The sequence below is a fragment of the Schistocerca piceifrons genome, chromosome 6 (genome assembly GCF_021461385.2).
Source record: "Schistocerca piceifrons isolate TAMUIC-IGC-003096 chromosome 6, iqSchPice1.1, whole genome shotgun sequence".
In the NCBI taxonomy this organism is placed as follows: Eukaryota; Metazoa; Arthropoda; class Insecta; order Orthoptera; family Acrididae; genus Schistocerca; species Schistocerca piceifrons.
This window is the reverse complement of record NC_060143.1, coordinates 348,769,394-348,788,394: the sequence shown is the minus strand read 5'-3', so window position 1 is coordinate 348,788,394 and position 19,001 is coordinate 348,769,394. Positions and strand designations below refer to the sequence as shown.

At 44.1% G+C, this 19,001-nt stretch overlaps 1 protein-coding gene across 1 annotated transcript in view; it reads left to right on the top strand.

Annotated features, from left to right (window-relative positions):
• LOC124803383 overlaps nucleotides 1-19,001 on the top strand; it is a 514,737-nt gene that overhangs the window by 141,177 nt on the left and 354,559 nt on the right.

Sequence of the window (19,001 nt, the reverse complement as noted above, 5' to 3'; positions counted from 1 at the left end):
AGAGCGAGCGATGGAGCAGGCAGCAGCGTGTCGGGATTTGGCGGCATCGCAGGATGGGAGTGCCGCCATGACCAGGGAAAAGCGCAGACTGGCGCCAGCTATCTAGTCGTCCAGGCGAGCACGACGGTTTCGTAACCGGAAGCTGGCCGCGTGCCGCTCTGGGCCACGCGGGCTTCCCGCTGTGGTTACCGTCTGCAACGCCGGAAGTCTGCAGCTACGGCCTGTGTGTGTGTGTGTGTGTGTGTGTGTGTGTGTAGCTAGCACGTGCTGCGGCCATCTGGCCCTGTGGTCTGTCATGCGGCCATCTGGCCCTGTGGTCTGTCTGGTGGAGGTGAGATGTCAAAGGGCAAAGGCTTACTTACGGGGAAGGTGCCGGGTTGCACGTTGGTTCGTATTTCCCATTGCGCTGCTGCTGTCCCCAAATTTCTGGCAGGGCAGTCTGGTTCATAGCTTGTGGAAAGATACGCAACGCCTGAAACAGAACCACAACATAAATCGTGTTGTTCAAACTAAAATTCAGTTTGAAAACTACTCGCAACTTAGGAATAGCTTGATACTTTGGAGATTTGTTCACCATGGGCGTCGAAGTGTCGTCGCCCTTGATTAGAAGTAGACAATTTGAATTCTTGTGAAGGGAGAAATTATGATGGACACAGTTCCGTAAAAAAGGAACGGAGATATGGCAACTTAATATTCCTTTTCACGGAATTGCCGTCCGCGCTTCTCGATTAAATCATCCTTGTCTTGAGGTGTGAAGGTCGAAGAACTTTTGTTGCTGCCGATTGCCCTCCCGCAGTGCGAAGTATAGCTGCACTACGAACGGTGACAGTATTGAGAATGAGAAATGAACGTAAATCATAGTGGGACCACCAAACGATATGGCTCTTTCAGCAAGCTTACCCAAAATTCTGTGCTTGCCCAGTTCAACTATCGCTCTATCTGTGTCTAATGTTCTCCATAACTTCTGTTATAAACACACGATGCTTTGAATTTTAATAATTTGTAATCAGTCGTCTGGACCTTTGGTACAAACTCGCCACATGAAATGCATTCAAAGCAAGAAAGAGAGTACCTTATTAGAAGTATTTCGTCGTTACGAAAAGGAATAAGGCGTGCAGTTCTTGGTGGGCTTGCTGCTCTTTCTTAGAGGCTGTCCCATTTATCTTGACAACCCCAAACAACGTTTAGTCCAGAACCAAATGAAACTATATAGCACGTTTGTTTAGCTACCACGAGGGGGTGGGGGGGGGGGGGGGAGAACATTAAGCAACATGATGAATTCTTCTTGGGTTATCAGCCAAGTGGTGGCGTCGTCGTGTCGCAACGTTTCAATGAGTTTCGTACCCATTATCGCCAGAAGATGATGGGTACGAAGCTCATTGAAACGTAGCGATAAGACGACGCCACCACTTGGCTGATACACCGAGAAAGACTGCAGTCGCATATTTAAGCAACTTGGATTACTTCAATCATACATCGTGATTAGTTTTTCAGAAGTTCTTTACCAGAGGAAGTGGTTACCGAATGAAACAAATATAGCCGGCCGAAGTGGCCGTGCGGTTAAAGGTGCTGCAGTCTGGAACCGCAAGACCGCTACGGTCGCAGGTTCGAATCCTGCCTCGGGCATGGATGTTTGTGATGTCTTTAGGTTAGTTAGGTTTAACTAGTTCTATGTTCTAGGGGACTAATGACCTCAGCAGTTGAGTCCCATAGTGCTCAGAGCCATTTGAACCATTTTGAAACAAATATAGGGTGTCATTGAAAAAGAGAAGTATTACTCTTTGTATTTTCGTAATGAACAAAGTTACGAGAAAGGCATTCAAGCTAGTTTATGTCCACCAGGTAGCTAAGCAACATTTGCTTGATACATATTTTATTTTACTTATGGACGAAGTGTTGTTTGGCTTGGTCAAGGTACATGGGACACTGTACATCAGAACTATAGCATTGGCGGTGAGATAAAGGCAGGAGATGCTACAACATTCATTTTTCGCGTTTGATGCCCGCGACTGTCTCAGATTACTAACGTGTGTTTCAACGCACTCATTACTGACTGATCAGCCTACTTGGCTCAATAATGCCATCGCTTTTGAGTCTTGTATCTCGAGCCTTTTTGGAAATAAAAAATGTAGCAGAACCTTGACACTGATGTTCCATAGTGGTTCCATATTGAGTTGAATGCATTCTCCCGCAACACGAAGACTTACCTAACATAGTTAATTAGTTATCTATAAATCAATCGCAGAGAAATGTTATTTCTCGTATTAAAGCCATTGAACTTGTCCATACAGAGAGTGGCTGATCGTACTGGATGAAGGTGTTGACTCTGCACTCTGTACATTTAAGAAGATAAATTTTGACCATGAAAGCGGTCTCGTGTGCTTCACAAAAGTAAAAGTAATCGCCAGATACAATCGGCAAATCCCATTTCTGGGAAATGCAAGAGATCCTAGAATTTTGTAAGCATTACGAAGAATTGGAACGACAAAGCGCGATCTTAATTTCCAGAATTCTCTGTTTGGGCGTAGTAGTCTCCTCTTTCCCGCACTGTGAAAATGTTTACCAGATATGAAATTCTACCAGTGTAATAAAATATGGAAATTAGTGGGAATAAAGTCAGCATCAATAGAATGACTTGTCACAGTCATCATGTTAAGCCACTACAGCTGGGATAGTAAAAACATTCGGCAGCTGGCACATTTTATAACCACCAACTGCATCTCTGAAATATGCACGCTCACCTATCGAATCGCATAGTTTTCCATCTTTTAACGATTTGGAATTCTTGCTTCGCGGGATTCGGTGTTGTTGGTTTTGACGAATTTCCTGCCATCTTATCGTATTTTGAAATCACGAATGCGGCCTTATAATAACATTTCGCAGCTGTGTAGATGCGAATATTGTCGTACCTAGTACTTGAAGCTTTTTGTCTTGAAATCCGCATGGGGCACTGCTCACAGCAATGCTAACAGCCGGAGCAATGGCACCCCACGATAGTTTTTGTGTGGGGGCGGGGGGGAGGGGCGGTACATCTAGGGGTATGGAGTATTTTTGGTATTTTGGAAGACGAATGGCAACTTGAAGTAGATACAAAAACGTTCCAGTTTGGACCCTATTAAAAATCTGCGTAACACCGCTTTTTAAAGCATTTTCTTGAAAGAAAAACAGCTGACTACACTGTATAATTTTTTTCCTTCCGTTAGAGTTAGGGTGAGAGGGGGGGGGACGTGCCCCTCTTCCCTCCAGTTATGGGCGCCCTCGAGTCAGGAGAAGCAAGCCATCGCGTTGAGTGATCTACAGAGCGCCTGCAGGCAGCCGGGGCGGACACCCGCTCGACAGTAGCGGAGGCGCGCTGGCCGCGTAGAAAGCCGGCGAGAGCCCGGCTGGGAAGGCTGGGGCCTTGACATACTGCACAAAAGGGCTGTTCTCCGCAAACTGCCGGCGGCCCACAAAGCCTCCTGTTCTCCAGCCTCACGTCACCCTTCGAGGCACGGCAAATCCTCGTCCAGAAGGCGTGAGGCTGACCTAAATGCACATGAATAACACGAGTACTTCTGTCGTAGTGCTCGGATTATCCCTTGGGCTGTGAGCTTTGATCTAAGTATAAAAACTATTTACAGGGGGATATTTAAAAAAAATACGGGACATCGTTTCTCACAGTCATCTATCATGATTATATACGATCCTGAAGTACCGAACAAGGGTAGAATGCATTTAAAACGAGTGAGAGGGGCAGTTGCGCCTGAAATTAGGATGCACTTGAAAGCCTAGGATAGAGACTGAGAGGAGAATTAGGATTAAGGAAATTTGAAAACCGGGATAAATCGCTACGGAGCTTCAGGGAGGAGACATGGGACAGTCATACTGGATCAGATGAGGGAGACTTACTACTTCGGAAGTGGATTCCACTCAGTGTGATCAAAAGGCCCCTTAATTCTCACCCTCGTCAGTTATTTGTTACTATGGTAAACGAGAGTATAACAGGCGTGAAACAAAGCGATGAACTCTGCCCATTGTCGTGCCTTAGAAAAAATAATCCAAGAAGGAGAAAATTAAAACGAGTGCTTAAAATTGATGGTACAATGAAGTAGGAAGGAGAAAATGTTGGAATAGATCGCTTAAGTATGTAGACGACATGCGATTCAATGTCAGGACATGCAAACAGCATGAAAACAAATAGAAATTGTTAAACAGAAAGATTTTGTCTTTAAGAACCATTTATGAAGGGGGCGGGGGGATTAAATATCTTGCAACAATTTGGCATTCACAACTCTAAAAGCTAAATACGAGAAAATACCAGAAGAGTTAGGAAACATTTTGCTTCGCCCTACATACGTCTCACAAAATGATCACAACGAGAAAGTGAGGGAAATTCGAGCTCGTATGGAGCTTTATGGACAGCCGTTCTTCCCACGCGCTATTCTCGAATGGGAATGGAAATTGGGAGGAGTGGTAGGGGGTAGTGGTAAAATACCAGAAGTGCCCTCCGCCATGCACGGTAAGGTGGCCATCCTAGTGTAGAAAAATGGTTCAAATGGCTCTGAGCACTATGGTACTTAACATCTGTGGTCATCAGTCCCCTAGAACTTAGAACTACTTAAACCTAACTAACCTAAGGACAGCACGCACATCCATGCCCGAGGCAGGATTCGAACCTGCGACCGTAGCGATCACGCGGTTCCAGGCTGAAGCGCATAGAACCGCACGGCCACACCGGCCGGCGCCTAGTGTAGATGTATCATGCAACTTCATAGAAGCATTCACATAATACAGACATTATGTATATTGGGTGTCTTTCTGTGTTTTCGTGAGGGATGGCTTAAGATAATTGTCTTAAGGGCCATCCTACAAGAATCTACTGTATGTTGCAGAAGTTCTTCTGCTTTGGCAAATTAATGCTGACATAGCCAGCCTTAAGTGTCAACGTTGACACCAGCGCCGCTACTGTCAACTAATCGTGACATTGGCTGCTGCACTTATTTATTTGGTATGCGGCAGAAGCCGATCGGTGAGAGCACAGGGGCGAGTTGACTCTGCTAAATATGACGCGGCCCAGGCTAGCCTCTCGCGACTTGTGTATTCCTCTGTCCTGTCCTACCCTTGGCTCCAGTCGTTGTGACCGTTTGTAGTGGGTAGTTGCCAGACAGTATTGTAAACTGTCAGTCAATTCTAATGCCGCACCCAAGTCGCTGTTCCATTAACTGCTTACTGTTAGCACAGAAGGTGCACCACATCGACTTACGAGGGTACTACAGGGCCACAGATGTAGATTGACTATCAGCAGCTCCATAATGTTTGTGGTTCGAGTCTCAAAGTTCACGCATCAGTTCGTGTACTTGATACACAAGAAGGAATCAAAAGGGATCAGTCCTGGCATTTTTATTAGTTGTTGATCTCCCTTTCCCCTCTGGCAGTGTTGATTAATGTAAAAAAATGCCGAATTGTACCGTAATTCGAAGGCCACTTTACACTGTTAGGCCACCTGTACATGGCTGCGTAAGCAACGGCACATCACCTCCAACACGACCGTGCCCAGTAAACCACTGCAGTGTTTAGAAGTGAGGACTAGCATCATGCTTACGCTGTACCAGTATAAGTGGATTTCCGCCGAACGCCGAACGGGATGGCGTAGTAGATGGATTTTTCTTTTTCTTCATTTTTTCGTTATGCCGTTTTAATTGTAAATTTTCACTTTAGATTAAGGTTTATTTATTCACTAATTTATCGCATGTTCAAAATCGTCATGCAAACTTGTAAAGTTTTTACATGCAATGACTAAACGTTCGTCTTTACATTTCGTGAAAAACTCTCTCTTAGAATGCTAATATTGTAAGAATGGTTACAATGTTAATGAGTATGAGCAAGTTTATCGTGCTTGTCAGGTCTGTGCCATTTCGGATGGACCCTACTGGTTACCGCTGACGCGTAGATTGGTAGTTTGAGAAAGAATCATATTCTGTAGATGTTGTAAATGCTTCTTGAACATATGTTTTTGTAAAACAACAGAAAAAGGAAAGTAATCGAAATAGTCTCGTTTGCACGAGTAGCAACTGAAACGCTTTTCTGGTCATGCGTATTTCAGCATTTTGTCGCTTCTCCGAATCTGTTCTGGTGAATGCGGCCATTTTGTCGTAAGGATAGCGTTGCGTAACGTACCAGATCATTTTTAATTAGGTTGTTGCTTAGGCACTCAAATACGTAACTGGAATAGAAGAAAGAACTAAGTAGTCAGAGGCGTATGGTGCCAATGTCCTGAAACCCACAATACCAACGTTCAGGCCACTGTTCGCATGCACAATCTGCGGAATGTTGGGTCGGTGCCAACTTCCACTCAGTCTGACGAAAGTATTTGGATTTAGGCAAGCCTATTTTCTGCTCAGATAGTAGTTTTCAAACTTCATTCATTCATTCACCCGTATCTGTGATTTCGTTGCTGATTGTATATTAGTATTACTTGAGACTGCTCAGAACCTGTCAAAGGAGGCGTCGTATCAGTATAATTAGACCTCTTTCGACGTACAGGTCGTTAATATAGCGAGGTATACTCTGCTTCTCATTGCCACCAAACACTACCTAACCTTTCTTCCATGTGTGGTCCATGAAAAATGGTTGAGAGCATGCAAAAGCAACCTGTAGAATTTTATTTGCTGCCTGAACGTGTGTTTGAACACTACAAATAAAAAATTTTGTTGTTCGACATCTTTGTACTCAAAAGCTGTCCCTCAGTTAGCATTGAAAAATTCAGCCCTGGCTTTGTAGTGGATACGTGAAGAAAAAAGGCAAAGTTCTATTGAGTTTTGGATTCCAAGTTACAGTTGGTCTTCCCACATCTACTTGAAGATCACAGAGGAAAACATAGACATGCTTTCTCAGATAGGACTTGGCCTAGTAAATCACTTGAGATTGACGACGCCCTTCCTTTGCACTGATTTCAGCCCAGTGAATCAGTGATTAAATGGTGACTGGAACAGAATTCTTGACTGTTAAGTGGGGAGTAACCTTGTATCTACGATGTCGCAGGGTTTTTGACAACCGTGACTGGAAGCTGGCGTCTGCGGTTCTGTTTAAAGTTTGTCGCGTGGGCTTGAAAATATCCAGCACCAGTGGTGTGTGGGTAGCGAGAGAGAGAGAGAGAGAGAGAGAGAAAGCGTCCTTTCCCGGCTGTGCCCTTTCTGAATATACGGGCGCATTGTGTAACGCGCAGGGTGGCCGCCTCGCTTTATTTAGCGGCTCTCCTTGTTTATGCCGGGGAAGAGGGTGGGCGGGGCTCGCCTGGCGCCGCGGAAAGCTGCCTCTGTCTGTAAAAAACGGACAGGGCTACACTGATAGGAGCCGGCGGGCCAGTCCAATTCCTCGAATACGTAATGAGCTGCTCTGGGCTGCACTCTGGTGGTGGTTCCTATAGATACCCGGAGATATTACTTGTCGTCTTAAGAAACTACCATACTCATTGCGAAAGAACAGAAGACAACGGTGTCCCGTTACGTCCCAATCGCGACCACGGCTGGAATCGAAGCATCCTTGGCGATGTGAACAGCGCGAGACAGTTCACGCGACGTACTGCACCGCAGAATTGCTCTGAATACATCGTGATAAATTACTAATCCTATATCGCTAATAAATGGCTCATAGCAAATCAGCTACTTTCAGATCTGACCACTGGATTGCAGAGAGAGAGCACCCCAAAGAGTCACTACTCCGTCCTCAGATGATAGCTAGCAAAGCTAGCAACTTCCGCCGGTAATGTCCACCATAAACAAATTTCTAATGCGAAAAAGGACCACGACTGAAACGAAAGCACGGCACTTAAAAGTTTCCACGGGAACAAACGGAATTTGTCTTCTCTTAGACCTGACCGAGCGGACCTAGAAAACCGGCAAATGACGAGCTGAACTCCACGCCCGCGTGCGGGAACGCACTTTCAAGTATATCCGTACTAGCAGAACAGCTGTACTGATCAGTGATGACACTCGCTCTCGACCTACTCTTGCAACACCAGTTTCGCTCTAGATTAGATTAGATTAGAACTTGTTGCATAGATCATGAATACGACACTTCGTAATGATATGGAACGTGTCAGGTTAATAAAAGGTGCCTATACAAGATATTACATTAGACAAAATATTACATGACACTCAAATTTTTTTTTTTTTTATGGAGGTTGGGAAATTACCCACTTACTTACATCATTTACGATTTAACCAATTAATTCTTGTCTGTCGGGTGTGATAGCTATACTTGTATCATCGGCAAAAAGTACCAGAGAGCCCACGATGACCCTCGCCAGGACTGTCGGACGAGTGCTCTTTTGGTCAGCTCCACAAACGCTCTACGAATTTGTTTTGACATTCAGCTCTCCAGTCAGTCTTAGGAACGCTATCCTGACCTTTCCACAGGCCCTTTCGTGCTCCCGTTAATAGCAGCCTTAAGTACCGCTTCTTGCCACAACTTTCGGGAATTTTCTTTCCAAAGGATGCTGATAGACACCTACCGTCATGGACAATCATCAGTCTTTTATCTGTTCTACCTGAACATGACCAATGTTACAATTAAGAAACAAATTTCAGAATTATTTGTCTCCACGGAAACAGAGAGCCCTGGCAAAAATTGTAGTCCATAGTACCACTGGAACTTAGAGAGAGAGAGAGAAAAAAAAAAGTAAAATTCAAATCCCATTTGACAGTATTAACGTGTCAGCGTCGCATAGAAATTGTTGAACGAGCGTTGTTAAACTATTTTGCCTTAAAAATCTGTGTCGTCGGAAAGAACCAACTGTTTTCTGTCAGAAATTTAAAACTATTTATTTAATTGCTTCGCATTCATGATGTTGATTTTAATGAAATACGGAACTGTTTTCTTTGAAATTAGAGCGCTAATTTTCACCACGGACCACTCAGGCGCTAGGGAGAATTTAAACGTCCAGCGATCATCAGCTACTCAAATTGGTCGCATGTAGTGATGCACGTTCGCATTTAGACAGTCTTGCAGTTCTCCTAATAAGCAGTGTCCGTCGTAAAGGTAATTAGCTTCACAGCCGAGTAACTGCATTCCTTCTTGTTGTGTTAAGAGAATGAGTGTATCCATATTTGATTAGCGACTGTTTGTCAGCTAGGTGACAAAGACTTCCGTCAGAACTACATCTAGCCATGGCGCAGACGGTTGAGCTAAGGAGCCGTTCAAACATTATGGCAAAGAACGTAAGAAACGCTGAAGGACTAACTAATAAAACGAAAATGGGAATTTTGGAAAAGGACTAATCACCTTAATATTTCTATGCCTAATGTGCTTAATATTAAAAAAAAAACCTTAAGTCGGGAAAAACTTCGTTTCTCATTTCACGCACGGTTGCTTTAGATAGAAGAGTTTACACACTTTCCAATAGCTCTTTCGTTATAGTTGAAAGGTAATAAAAATTCCGATTAGGCTATGTCCATTTCACCCAGGTTGTAAAATAGTTTTCTCCTACAGTTCCGATAAAACACATTTAGTGAATAAAAAGGGCCAGTAGAAATTATTGTTAAATTATATCAGTGGTACGAAATGTTTCACTCTCACTACAGATCTAAAGATTCAGAAATCAGCTCACAGATGGTGCCAGGATTTTTCCTTCAGTAACTTACTCATCTCTGACGACGATATGTATACATAGAAAAATGCCGATTTCTCCTGTAACTGGTTGGGGAACATTGAACAAAGTTCTTAGGGTGGTAATGACGTACCGCTTCCAGTATGACACCACCAAGTAAACCACGGCGGAGATTAAATTAGCTATTGGTTTGGGACAGCTCTAGTTACTTGCTACTCCGAGGCGGCAGTCAAGATTTTGTTTGAGTAGCTAATTAAATATTTTCCCTTCCAAATCGTTATTGGTACGTGTTTATTCTTCTAGTGGTCCAGTCATCCGCAGTAACTGTATTTATTAGTAAATCCAACACTTAAGTGAGAAAGGTATCTGAGATAAGTAAAATAAAGACTGAAGAATATAAACAAACACATTATCCTGCAGTAAAATTCTCTACTAACTCTCGAGATGTTAGTGTAATAAATGTTATAGACGGGAGAAAGATGCAAATGTGTTTAAAAAAAACTAAAAGAATTACATAGTTTGGATGAAGTAGTTTATGTTTTTAAACATATTTATTCTAACAGTCTCAGTTGCACGTTGCCGCAAATAATTAGTTACGATCACTTAATGATCATCTCCAGATTTATCTATAAAAATAAACATTAATGAATATGTATTTAAGTAAAGAAACAGGGATATAAATTATTTAACGTTCTTAAAAATTCTACCAGATTTCGAGCTATATAGTCTGCTTGAATAGATACTTAATAAAGTTTTATTTTTACTTTGAGATCTGAACATCAATACGATCAACATTAGTTATCATTTGTGACAATTTGCTGCTGTGACTGTTACAATAAATTTTAAAAAAATTACGTATTTGCGGCATCTCGCGTGACAATGTTGGTTATGGTATTTTGTAGATTGATGTGTAGGTAGAATACTTTGGAGACGTGCTAATGGCTCTGAGCACCATGGGACTTAACTTCTGAGGTCATCAGTCCCCTAGAACTTAGAACTACTGAAACCTAACTAACCTAAGGACATCACACACATCCATGCCCGAGGCAGGATTCGAACCTGCGACCGTAGCGGTCGCGCGGTTCCAGACTGGAGTGCCTAGAACCGCTCGGCCAGCCCGGCCGGCGGAACACGTAGTAATGAATCTGTTGTGAAATCGAAAGTCAACATGGCTTGCGGCCCACAGAGATGTACCCGAATAAGTTGCATTTCGGAGTAGTCTAATTGTTGCAACTCTTATGGTAGGCGGCCTCGCGATCATCCCTGCTTTCATAAAAGCCCAGCAGCCGGGCTGCATGTGGCGATGAGCTGTCACTATTGTGGGTCTGACCGACAACTCGCGCTGACGGTGAGCGTGCTGAGTAATTTCGTCTCGCGCTGGGTGACTTCACAGTCACTCGTACAACAGGTTCGCCGGATGCTTTCCCCGCTGGCGAGAGATTTACCGGAAAGATTGCGCGACCGCGGTTGCAGTTACGCGACAGAGCAGCGAGAATAGTACTGCGCACACCGAAAAAGGCAAGCGCCGTGGCACGCCGCCGGTTGTGGCTGGCTGTCCACCGCAAGTAGTCCACATTCCCCCATGACGCATAGCGTCGCTTAAAACAGTTGCTTCATATGAGGTTGAGGTGGTGTAGGAAAACAGAACGTTTATTACAACAATCTCAGCAACGGACAGTAGAAGTACTAAAATGAAAGACCTCCACATAAAAAAATGGTGTGAGACAGCTATTTCGCGTCTATATTGTTCTTTCATTTGCATACTGAGATGCCGTTGTATGAACAGAAACACAGGATTGTAACAGTTAGAAAATATGGACGAGGAAAGAACAGTGGACATACTCTTCCGACAAAATATGAAACACAATAATGAGTTGTCAATTGGAATACGCAAAAGGTAAAAAAATCAAAGGAGGGGTAGTGACAGCAAAAGCTAAAGAGTAATATTGTGTCTTAGAGGGATTGTAGCTTAGAGTCGGCATCAACGCTACAAACCCAGCGAGATGACGCGGTAATCAGACACTGGACTCGTATGTGGCAGGACGGCTCAGATACCCTTCTGGACATCCAGATTTAGATTTTCCGTGAGTATCCCAACTCGCCTCAAATGCCGGCATGGTTCGTTCGAAAAGGTATGGTCCATTCTTTTATCATCCTTCTTCAATCCGAACTTGTTCTCAGTCCCTAATGACCTGCTTCTCGACAGTTCTTTAAACTCGAGAGTCTACATTCGTTTTTATCGTTACATTTATGGACGGACGATGAATCGGTCTCCGCTTACCCTAGAAAAATCCCGGCATTCGTCTGATGGTAGCCAAACAGCGCAGTTCGCATTTCGTGCAGACTTAAATATACCCGCCCGAATTCCTGTGCCTGGCCAGCAATCAGTTGTTTCGTGTGTGAACATGTTCATGGCGACTGGAAAAATGAAGAGAACAACAATGCGGCTGCTGCGGCCCGTGACTCACCACAGAATAGCGAAACAGTAAAGAAGTCATTGGGATCTCGTCGGCTCTCGGCATGCAATCATGCAGCGGCCTTACGACTAACTGATCGTTCTGTGAGGCACATTCTACATGATGAGTTCCATTCACACCCATACAAGTTGCCTGTGCTGCTATAACTCTGTGTCCGGCAAAATGGCGTACGAATTGCATGGAAAGTTGCCCCATGACACATTGGTGTTCTTTAGTGAAGATTCGCACTGTAATCGGAGTGGATGCGTGAATAAACGAAACATGCCCCTCTGGATTTCTAACAGACCCAGAAAACTTAACGAGAGGAGCCTTCGTTCAGAACGTGTAACTTCTTGGTGTCCATTGTCGATAATAAGTTTCATTAGTCCTTACTTTTTCTGAAGATAACGAGCGCCCAGGAAATTTGAAACCTTGGCTACTTTTCAGCGCTATTGAGGACTTATTTTTTGCCCAGTCTTGCACAAATTTATGTTGGAAGTGTCTGATTTCACGACGATAGGACCATCGCGCACGCAGCGGGAACACCAATGCGTGTTTTTTTTTGTGGTGATGGTGGTGGTGGTGGTGGGGCGGAAGTTCCCTGGGCGCCTGATCTCGATGAGGTTTACACCGATCGCGTAGAGACCCTTACACATTAGCTAAACAATGGCCCGCATACCCATTGCTTGAAAAAGTCTGGTGGAAATTCAGAATTAGAGTAAATGTGTGTGTTGACAATAAGGGCCGTTCTGTTGCTGTTCTTATTTTTCTTATCGTTACCTTCACTCTGAAAACTGGTTTCATGCAGCTCTCCCTGCTAGTCTTTCCCGTGCATGCCTCTTCACCTCTTCATAACTACTGCAACCTACGCCCCTTTCGACCTGCTTAACTGTAGTGAAGCCGTGCTCTCCCTCTACAATTTTTAACCCCAGACGTCCCGCTGTTACCAAATTGAAAATTCCTTAACACCCCATTAAGTGTCATATCAATCGATCCTTCCTTTTTGCCAATTTGTGCCATAAAATTCCTTTCTTCGTAATTCGATTAAGTGCCTCAGAAGTTATCTGTTCTACCTGTGTAATCTTCAGCATTCTTTTGTAGCGTCACAATTCAAATTTTTCGTTCGCTAACACAAAATTTTTTATGAGATGTAACTAATCGCAATGAAGGTTCAAATGGCTCTGAGTACTATGGGACTTAACTTCTGAGGTCATCAGTCCCCTAGAACTTAGAACTACTTAAACCTAAATAACCTAAGAACATCACACACATCCATGCCCGAGGCAGGATTCGAATCTGCGACCGTAGCGGTCGCGCGGTTCCAGACTGTAGCGCCCAGAACCGCTCGGCCACCTCGGCCGGCCACAATGAAGGACACAGTAATTCGATGTATAAATCTTGTGGACTGCATAAAACTGGCCACAAAATAAAAACGGTGTTATAATTATCATCAGGTATGGCTATTACTCTAAACTAGTAGCAAAGATTGGTACCACCAAAAGATGTAAAATAATAATCCGATAAGTGCAGTTCACCTGTAGTGTAAAGTTACCGTCGGCATAGTCAATTTTTTATATATTGCAATAGATTAGAATAACCGACATATCTGACGCTCTATACATCGGAACAAGTCGTAAACTGAATGAAAAAAAATCAATTGCGATCAAAGATTGTTTTATGTTCTCAAAGTTGTACAATTTTAATCTCAGACTGTGCAGCAACATAACAGTGCAGCAACATAACAATATACTTTGTTTCACTCTGAACGCTGAAATGAGCAAATTTTGTTGCCACACCCTATATTTGACAGAAGTACAGGTTTTAATTAAAATGGAGTATTATCCGCCCGTCGTCCCTGGAAGCGAAGGCGCAATTGAAATTTAAAGACACGGCAGCTGTCTGTTCTGTGCCCAGCAGCCTACGTCGAGCGCTCCCAGTCAGACACTTCTCCGAACGAGGATCGGGTTGGTTAGATCGTGGGCGACACCCGGCGGTCACCGTCCAGTTTTGCAGACAGGACGCGCCCAGGAGGTAATGGGCGTGATGTCACCGGCCAATGACGTCACGGCTGCGGACACCTCGCATTACGGGCAACGAGCGCCAATCGCGGCGCGCTGGCCGAGACCGATTGCGTCACCAGGTTTCCGTCTGGACGGCGGAAGCGGTCGCGGGCACGGCCGTGACGGTAGGGTTCTCGCCGCGATCGCGTTTTGGAATCCGTGCTGGGGCTCTCTGGACGTCGTCCTGGCTGCTGACGGAACTTCGGCCATAAACAACCGTAATTCTAGCTGTGTACTTAGATCAAAATAACGAAGTGATTGACAGTTGAGCGTGGGAGTGGGCGGTGTTATCGTTTAGCCATATGCAGTCGTGGCAGCAACAACAAGGCTGTTCCGTTGTCGATACGTTTCACACGCTCCGTGTTAATGCATGGTACTGAGTTTGATTTACAGCATTGTAATATTCTTGCCACTCTAATAACCAGACTTCTGGTACCGAATAAAAGAAGCTGTACACGTCTAGTACATATCTATGATACTCGCCATCGTAGTGGTGGTGGTTGTCTTTGTCGTCGTCCTCGTCTTCTACAATCCCAAAACTGGTTTGATACAGCTCTTCAGCTGGTCTATCCTGCGCAAGCCGCCTCCTCTCCAAACCTACACCTTTTTGAAGCTGCTTGGTCTCCCTCGAAAACTTTTGCCCCCCCCCCCCCCCCCACATCCTTCCTTGCTCCAATACCAAATTGATTTATTGATGCTTCAGAACTACCCTACCAACCAACCCCTTCTTTTAGTCAAGTTATACCATAAATTTCTTTTCCCTCAGTTACATTCTACTCCCTTATTAGTTATTCCAACTACACATCTCATCTTCAGCATTATTCGTAGCACTACATTTCAAGAACTTATATTCTCTTAGTGTCAAAATTGCTTATCACCCACATTTCCATACGAACTAGGCTACAGTCCAGACACATACCATGGAAGGAGACTACCTTACATCTAAATTTATATTCGATATTAGCGAATTCCTCTATTTCAGAAATGCTTTTCTTGCTATTGCCAGTCTACATTTTATATCCTCTCTACTTTGGCCATCATCAATTGTTTTGTGCCCAAATACCAAAACCTGTGTACTACTTTTAGTTTTTCATATCTTAATCTAATTCTGTCAGAGTCACCTGTTTTAATTCGACTACATTCAGTTACCCTTGTTTTACTTTTATTGATGTTCACCTTATAACCTCTTTTGAGGTCATTATGCATTCCATTCAACTGCTCTTCAAAGTCCTTTGCCGTCTCTGACAGAATTACACTGTCGTTGGCAAACCTAAAAGTTTTTATTTGTTCTACCATTCCAAATTACTCCATGATTTCCTTACTGCTCGCTCCACATACAATTGAATTATATCGAGGAGAGGCCATAATCTTACCTCACATCCCTCTGAGTTACTTCGACGTCCTCCGACTCTGCAGTTTGATTTCTGTACAACTCTGCGTAATTATTCACGCCCTTTTTTTTATCCCACCTACGTTCGCAATTTAAAAGACTATATTCCAATCAACATTTCAAAAGCTTTCTCTAGATCTGCAAATGCTATTGATGTAGAGTTGCCTTTCTGTAACCTCTGTTCCAATCTAAGTGATATGGTCCGTATGGCTTCGCGTGTTCCTACGTTTATCCAAAACTGAAACTGATCTCAGAGCTCGACTTTTACAAGTTGTCCCCTTTTTATGTAAATAATTCACCTTAATATATTACAATAATGATTTTATTAAACTAATGGTTCGCTAATATTCATACCTGTCAGCTGTCTTTGGAATTTAAATTATTATGAGGGACGTTAAATAAGTAATGCGACGCATTTTTTCGAAAAAATGCAGAATTTGTTGTTGTATATCGTGGAATATTCCCCCTTCACACTATGTGTCGGTAGGTGGCGGCGCTATGCGTAGCCTTCAAAATGGCGTCTTTAAGGAAGGTGCGTTCCAAGCAGAGATCATTGAGTTTCTTTTTGTGGAAGACCGGAGCGTCGCCCATCCTGAAGGTCTACGGAAGCCTAGCAGTGAACAAAACCACGGCGAGTCGTTTGTCGTGATCGGAAGACTCCTGCAGTATTGGAACGTGCAGGCACTCATATGAGGTGATCGACGGATCACAGTCAAACACCTCGCTGTACAACTGGACGTCAGGGTTGTTAGTGCTGACACACTTGTCCACCAATTGGGGCACTCAAAGGTGCTTGCCCTCCGGGTTCCTCGATGCCTAAGAGGACCGTTAAGAGCAGCGAAGGACCATCTGTGCTGAACTGCTTGAGCGTTACGAGGTTATTAATGCAGCAAGACGCTGGCGGCGACGTCGACCAGTAGAGTGGTATCGTGCGGCCCTCCCAGTAAGGTGGCATATGGCCGTGGCATTGAACGGAGATTACGTTGAAAAAACAGAGATTTACAGCCAAAAGAATGTATTGGAATCCTGAATTAAACCAAGCTACTTTCAGAAAAAATGTGTTGCATTACTTATTACGTTGTTCTTGAAGTCTGAGGATACTTCGCATGTCAAAGGTACCTTGCGTACCCGGTGGAATAGGTTTTTTTTTTTGTGGCTGGCTCTCTCAATGATCTTTGTAACTCCAAGGGAATGTCATGTACTCTATGAACTTGTCTCGGCTTAGGTTTTCTGGATCCTTGTCTGATTTTTCTCCCAGTTTCATACCACCCATGTCATCTTCATTTACTTCCTGGTCCTTTTGTGTAAACTATACTAATGCAAATCATAAAACTTGCAATATTGTATATTGAAAATATTTTGATAAATACGTGCAAAACACAGAAAGCAGTCGAGAGCGAGAGACATGTTGACTGATTACGTAAGGTGGCGGAACCGATGACCACCTCTGTAGGAATGAATGTGATACGGAAAACAACGATCGTGTGAGACACTGCCCGCTGTTTGTCCACGAGACCCAGAAGGCGGTGGATACTGGCGCCCAGCTAGATGCACTGCTTTTTGACAGTCCCGCCCTGTCGCCTAATGAACAAAATAAGAGCGTACGGAATATCCGCAAAATAACTAAGAGTATGCGCAACAAAGGAGGTAGCGAACGAAACGCTCCTTCGACCAATACTTGGATAATGCTCGTTACTATAGGACCCGTATGAAATTGGACTGATAGAGGATATAGAGACTAAAAAAAATCTGCATGTTTCGTTACGGGTTAATTTAGTAGGCACGAAAGCGTCGCGGAGATGATCAGACAACTCCTGTGGCAGACGCTGTAAGAATGGCATCTGGGTGTGGTTTTCTGTTAAAAATCCAAGAACGGACGTTCCAAGGAGAGTCAACAAATATATTACTTCCTCCTACATATATCTCGCGAAAAGACTGTTAATATAAAATTAGATTGAGTCGAGCCCCTGCAATCTTTCCTTCCGCGAACCATTCGCGACTGGGACGGGAAAGGAGTGAAGTGACACACAAAATACCCTCCGCCACACACCGCAAGCGTGTAACCGTTGCTTGCTGGAAGGTAAACGGCGGCACTGTGAAATACAAATATGCGTGACGTGATAGAGAGCGGAATGTGCAAAAGTACATAGTTATTGAGTTGCTGTTCCTCATCCTGGATCCCGTGATGTCCATTCCAGTAGCCCAAAGGATCATATCATATTATGTTATTACCCTTCTGAAACACATTATTTATGACAACTCGGCGTTTCCCCGTATCGCTTATGATGACGAAGTGAGCACGTGTCTTGCGTTACGTGTCACGGAAATGCTGCTTTCGGCTGTCGAGTGGCCTCCACTCAGCACTCGCTGTGAGGAGTGCAGCGACGTCGAGCTGCTGTCCTCGAAGCCGGCTCCATATTCGGCACGACTGGGCGGCGCGTGGGCATCGCGCGGTGGTCGGCTCAGGACCACCGTGGGCTCTTTAACCGGACTTGCTCGTTACTCAGCCAGGCCGGCACTATTGTATCCGCGCGTACTTCGGTTTCCCGCCCACCGCTGCTGACCGTGTTCGGCTATACAGGGCATTCTTGAGCTGAGCCTCGCGGGCCGCGTTTGTCTGGCACTACACCGAGTCTGTACCACTGTTTGTCTTGCGCATGGCTAAGCAAGAAATCAAAGCCTGCTTGTAACTGCGGAGAAAACACTTCAGGGTGTACCGGCTTGCGGAATCTTAGATCTTAAGGGCCCCCCACACCCGATCGACTGATTGTAGCAACACGTAGGTAGTTCGTGCGACCTGTCCATAGGACGTTTGGGATTAGATCGCATTGGTCGATCTCTGACCGCTCGTGATTCCCAAGCAATCTGATTAGTCGTACACGACGTATCGACAGTGTCTGGCAATATGGTTGCCTGACTCGACTCGTTTCTTTCTTTACTAAGCTTGGCCGTGTGGTTTTGGTTTGTTTCGCTAGGACCACGTGAAGTTAAAACTTCTCTTTGGAATTTATAGTTATTCATGGAGGACGAACCACTCCGAAGAGAGTAGCTGAAGTCGGATTTGACACTAATATTAAGAAAGAATACGAATATAAAACATTGACACCCCTACATTTTTCTGTAGTGAGCAACATTTCGGAGCTTGTTATGTAGAAATGGAAGTTCATACTAAAGAGTTTCAACAAACAGGTGGTTTGGGTTTAATACGTCTAGTTGTTTCATGTATTATTAAGCTTACAACTGTTAAACAGATTGAGGTAATATTAAGCGACGATGTTAATTTAAATGTTTAGTTTGTTCATATTCCACAGAATTACATAAGTCCCTTACGATTTCATGTAATTCTACTCCTCCTCCCCCCCCCCTTTTCCCCATACAATTAAAGCAACAGTTATGGAACCCAGCCGTGCTTCTATAGGTAATATTTCTATACACACTTCTAGACTGCAAAGCCAATAAGTGCCATTAAGTAATCATTAGTACTTAAATTGCAAGACTAACATATGAAA